The sequence below is a fragment of the Sinocyclocheilus anshuiensis genome, unplaced genomic scaffold (assembly GCF_001515605.1).
Source record: "Sinocyclocheilus anshuiensis isolate Anshui unplaced genomic scaffold, SAMN03320099.WGS_v1.1 scaffold2129, whole genome shotgun sequence".
Classification (NCBI taxonomy): domain Eukaryota; kingdom Metazoa; phylum Chordata; class Actinopteri; order Cypriniformes; family Cyprinidae; genus Sinocyclocheilus; species Sinocyclocheilus anshuiensis.
Window position 1 is genome coordinate 495,344 of NW_015552540.1, and position 6,041 is coordinate 501,384.

Below are 6,041 nucleotides of genomic sequence, written 5' to 3' on the forward strand. Positions count from 1 at the left end.
GTGTGTGTGTGTGTGTGCGCGCGCGTGTGTGTGTGTGTGCGTGCGTGTGTGTGTGTGTGTGTGTGCGTGTGTGTGCGTTATCATTGGTGTGGCCGTATTTGGTTATTTCTTTGTGTGTGCACACTAAGCCAGATTCATTAAGTGAAGCTCAATCTGTGGCCTTAGAGGGTGAGAGAGAGTGAGGAGGGGGGTTGAGACTGGCAGCGGGGAGGGAACTTGTTCAGATGAATAATTTATTTGGGATTCCAGGAATTGTTTGCCAAGGTGATGATGGTCGATTTGATTCTGAGCCAAAGCAAACTGACTCAGAGCACACTGCACTCTTTCTTCAGAAGTGTTTGTGTACATGTGAGTGAGATGTCTAGTGGTGACAAAATGCGCCCGCATTATCATGGCAGGCCAGTTAATTCCTTACAGAATGCAGACAGGGTTATATTATAATATTTTATTCTGAAAGTTTGTCTAGTTTAAAACCCACAATTTTTTTTTTTAGCTTATCAGGGTTCATTTGTTTGTATTTTTATTTATTTTGTGTTACATTTACTTTATTGCACCAATAATCCGTTTTTATTTGCATAATGCCTGATATTAAGATCTGTATTTGTTTTTGTAAAATAAACCGTGAAATCAATTGCTTTAATAGTGAATTGGCATCACAACATTATAATTTGTAATATGCAACATTTTTATTTTTATTTAGCTGAAAATTGCATTTGTTTTAATTATTTAATGCTTTAAGAATTAACTTTAAGTGAGCACTCAGTTAAATATCCAGTATCAGCCAACATAACGTATGTTTTAAATGTAAACCAATACTCATAAGTTAAAAAGTCTCTAATATTGAACAATTGATCTATTTGTTTTCCTCCAGAGAAAAAGCTGCACTGAATGAAGTGTTTTATTGGACTGCAATATGTAATCAAATGCAAGCCTATAGGACATTTTAAGCTGCTTGCTACATTGCATCTTCATTGTTGAATATAGATATTGTTGTGTGTGTGTTTGTGTATAAAGTTTGGGTCACATCTGTCTCTCAGCTCTGTGCACTGAACCAGGTGGTCGTGTCTGTGTCCTTTGTGTCCGGCTTCAGCAGATGAATGCACAGAGAGACACAAACATCACTAAACGGTTCCAACAGGATTTGTGCTGGATATGCAGCGAGGGCAAGACAGAGGCACCCTGTACAGACGGCTGCTGCTCAATGCAGCCTTTCAGCCCGAGGGAAGCCGAGGGTTAGAAGAGCCTGTGTCAGGCGGGAAGGAATGAACTCGAGTGTGTGAATGCCACTGAGTGCTTTGGTTTATTTGTTAACTTGTCTTATCCGTGAAGATGGCTTCATCTGTCATCAGAATGTACAGTAGTCAACATTTGAAGTGGATCAAAACCTTTCATCAAAGTTGTCCTAAAACCTAAAACCGAAATGTGTTCTTGTCTTAGGACAACTTTGATGAACTTTTTTGATCCACTTCAAATGTTGAGTACTGTATATGTTTGAGTGAGCATGTAAATGTAAGTTCAACTGTACAAACTCGCTCCCTACTTTCCCTCTCTTTTGTGTGTAATTGTTCATTGAGTCACAGAGAGAGAGTGCAGTGGTCTGTGTGTGTTCATTTGTCAGTGAGTGGCTCTCCTTCAGTTGTTTTGCAGCATATTTAATCCTCATCAGTGTCTCCCTGCTCTCAGCTCGTACCCACAGCAACAGGTAAATGGCTTCTGGCGTGCCATTGACAGGGCTGTGTGTGAGAGCTCTTCACACGCTGCTTGACAGCACTGAGCACCTGGGATTGTGAAGATGAGCAGAAAGCCTCTCTCTGCTGAAGGGCCTTGTTTTCACTCCCTGTGCCTTATTTTTATTTTTTTTATCAGCCTGTGTGGGAGCTATTCTAGTAGCTTACGGCACGCCTCTGGAACTCAGCAATACTGCTCTTCCTGTTCTTATCCCATGGTGCAGGGGTTTAATCTGAGGTTAATGTAGTTTGTAGGTTTGTGTAAAGTGATTCTGATTCAAGTCTTTTTGGCTTTTTTTTTTATGGAGTCTGTCAATGGTAAAACTCACAAAATACGTCCAGGGCAGAAAAAAGAAAGAAAAAACTATTTATTTCGCTAAAGAAAGAAAAAGATTATTTGCATTGTGGTTAGGGATGCACCGAATGTCCGGCAACTGAAATTATTCGGCCGAAAATTGCAAAAAAAGCTCTTTCGGTGTTCGGCCGAATAAGTAAAAAGACCGAATAAATTGTACCAAACAATGATATGAACTGTCCGAGAAAGACGCAAAAATCATTACAAGCACCGACAGCGAGAGACCGTTTAGGACTGCATCGCATGTCTTCAATGAGAAGAGGAAGGGGTGATTGTTGCTGGTTACTGTATAATGATTGAAATTGCGAAATGGCCTTAAAGGGGTCATATGATGCTTTTTTTAAAGATCATTATTTTGTGTATTTGGTGTAACAGAATATGTTGAGGAAAACTTGAAATCGCATCATATGACCCCTTTAAACAATTAGTAAATAAACTGCAGAACGTTGCGTTTTCTAAAACATGCACGAATTGCATGTATTCTGACAGCGCTGCATGAACTCGCAGCAGATCTGCTTGTTAACCACAAGGTTCAAAGTCCAAAGCACGAGGAAAATCTTCGCTGAACCAGTGTTACTCGTCAGTTGCTCAGTCACATTTTAATGAATTTTTACAAGGCATGTGACAATGTGATACGTGCGATGTATTCATAATGAGACTCATTTATAAATCTGCTGTTAACAAAAACAAGTGCTGAGGTCTTCCTGCGCGTTTCCGCCAAAATAAAAGCAAGAACTCTTCAACAGTTATAAATGTTAGTATTGTCATTTTACTGTTGTTCTGTAAAATAAAATAAAAAGTAAGACTATAATAATGATACTAATCATTACCACAGCTCTGTTAATACATTTATTATAACATTCACACATAGTGTTCAAATTAGGATCTGTAATATTTTCTAATGTTTTAAAAGAAGTCTATTCTCAGCAAGGCTGCTTTTAATTGTACAGTAAAAATACATGCCTGATTCAAGAGGGCCAAAAAATATTATTTTACCAACTTATTAATTTTAAGTTAAATTGTGCTTTGTTGGTATAATGTCTGCTAGAATGTTAAAAATGTTCAGTGTTAAATATTTTTAAATTGTTGTTTTGTAATTGATTTTTTTCTTTGAAAAGCAAGACAAAATGGTAAAAAGCACATTTTGGCTATTTAATTTATGCAAAGGTGAAAAAAATGTTGGCAAAATACATGGGCGGGGGGGGTTAACCCCTCAAAAAAACGTGTTCGGTATTCGGCCTTTGGCCTAGTGTTTCATTTTGTTCGGTTTCGTCTTTGGCCAAGAATTTTCATTTCGGTGCGTCCTTAATTGTGGCAGTTTCATGACTATTTTTTTCCCTCTCAATTTATTATTGCTTGCTTTTTTGTTGTTTGGTAATTCCCTTAATTATCTCTAAATTGATTCTCTTTTTTATTATTATAATGGCAATGCAGTATTTTTTGTAGCATAATTAGATTAGAGGATAAAATGTGAGTCCGTGTCAATGCAAAAAATCTTAAAGCATATTTGTAGGATCATGATGCAAAAACATTTTTGTTTTTATGAGATTCACCCTTGTATCATATCTTCCCTAAAGTGTTTATTTATTTTTTATGAATGTAAATAGAGATGCACCGATCGATCGGCCAGGGATCGGAATCGGCCGATTTTCCTCATGATCAGCCCGGATCGGTGAGCGGCCAGTCATTCTTTCCGATTCCGAGCCGATCCGTTTCGTTACCAGCGGCACAGGCAATAACGTCAGCCGCGCATTCTCGCTCTCTTCTCTCCGACGACCCCTTCTCTCTCACACACGTCTCATTCGCTCCGGTTAAATAGAGCTTGTATTGCGCATTACTTTTGTCATTCCCGCAGGTTTCGCGCTTATACCAAACGCGCGCGCACCACCACAATCCGCGCTCAGTCTCAAACAGCTTGTGAGCCACAAATAACAAAATGAGTGGCTAACTGCGTTATAACTGTTAAATACATAAAAAAATTGTCAAAATGCCCGTTTTGGCGAGTATCCAGTTAAACACAGTCAGTATTGGAACGTTAAATAGTTGAGAAAGAGAACGCATGTTGTGTAACAGTATATTGGGTCCGTGGATAAACTCTTAAAGGGACCGCAGTCCAATATTTATGCTGCTGTCTGTCATGTTAATCAAAGAACAAAAGACAAAAAAAATAATTTTCTGCTCTTGACTAAATATGTTTTATAAATGTGTTATTTTACATTTGATTACTTTAATTTCTGTAGTATTTCTTAACTGAATAAAAACTTACTTAACCTGAAAAACTTAGTTTCATAGCTCTCTTTATTCTATTGCATTTATTTGTGCTGTTGTTTGCAATTTTTTTTATTTGTTCTTATTTTATTACTGACTTTTTACTTGTTTTTTTATGAAAATAAAACTTTGCGTTGAAGAAAAGTAGATTTTTGTTTGTATATGCTGTCAATTATAATTCTTAGAAAGAAAATCGGAATCGGCAAAAATCGGTATCGGCAGATCACACTAACAAAAAATCGGAAATCGGAATCGGCCAAGAAAATTGCAATCGGTGCATCTCTAAATGTAAATGTAGATATTTTTACCACAAGCTGCATAGTTTGATTCAAGCTGGCATCACAACAGGAAGCTGTTTTGCTAAAGCAGGTGCTTACTGCTCCCTGTATTTAGATTCTGTGGTACATAGTGTGCTGTGTACTAACAAGTCATATGCCGTATATCAGTGGGAAAGTCATTTCTGATAATTGCTGTGGAATATCTTCTCCTTTGGACAGTCACCAGGGTTTTTTGGCTCAGGCAGCAGAGTAGTGTTTCCCAATCTTCCCTCTCTTAACACACACACACACACACACACACACTTCACCCCACCCCACCCATGAAAGAAAAGCCGTTACTCCCCCCTCCCCCGTCTGCCCCCTTTCATCCCACATTAATTTGCCGAGTTGATCTGATCGACAGGCTGAAAATTCAATTTAATGACCTGCCCCTGTGCGCGTAATATGATTTTACTGCCTGTTATGGTCAAGCAGAGCTCCAATTTACATAATGATCTGAGGGAGAGATAGGGGCGTACCGGTTGCTGTGGCAACCTCAGAGTGGCATACAGGAATGGAAGCCAAGGGGAGGAGGTGGGTGAAGCGATGGAAAGAGAAGCTCAGTGTACGGCTGGCGTATGAGAACAGGCAGCGTTTTCATGTTCGAATATTTCCTCGCTTTGGTTAGATACCAACAGATTATTGTTGTTGTACGTGTTTGTTTTGCGAAGGAGTGTGTGTTTGTGTAGCAAAGCCGGGCTGAGAAAGCATTAATAGCTCAATGACTCTGAAGGGGTGTGGAGAGGGCTTAGATCCTTTGTTCACATCCCTAGAGACAGTTCATCACAGGTCAGAACTCATCCACTCTCGCCCGCTCTAAAGAGAGACCGAATCCATCAGAGTGCCAGGGTCAGCACCCTCCCACAGGCGCAGAGGTCACGTTGCCAAAAAATGAACGGAATGTGGCTTGCAGTGAAAGGAAGAGCGAAATTTCTCTCCTCCCTCACCTGCTGGGCCATCTGCTCCAACCTATAATCAATTTGTTCACCGCCCCATACTTCCTCTCCCCCCTCCCTCATGCTCTCCTTTCCCTTCTCTCCTTTTCATTCTGAAGCGTTAGCATATCTCATGATGAAATATAGCTCTTGGGGGCTTCAGGTAGCCGTGAGTAATGCAGGAGAACCAGAGCATGTTGGCTGATTACCCTGTCCGTCTCTCCATATCAATAAAAGTCATTTTGAATATTGCTGTAGGGCTCCGGTTCCTCGCCTCCTGCGCTGCTGGAATGGGAGCATGGGGGAAAATGGTAATTGCTCAGTATTGCCATCGTTAATCTCCCAGCACCAAATCAGCATTAGCATATTTCAGCATCTTAATGAAATAATCTGTCTGGGTAATGAGGGGGTGGGGGGGATGGTTGAGCCCCCCCCCCCC

The 6,041-nt window shown here is 40.0% G+C and overlaps 1 protein-coding gene across 7 annotated transcripts in view; it reads left to right on the top strand.

Annotated features, from left to right (window-relative positions):
• Nucleotides 1–6,041, top strand: part of LOC107663962 (protein groucho-1) — a 34,775-nt gene that overhangs the window by 7,109 nt on the left and 21,625 nt on the right. The window lies entirely within an intron of this gene.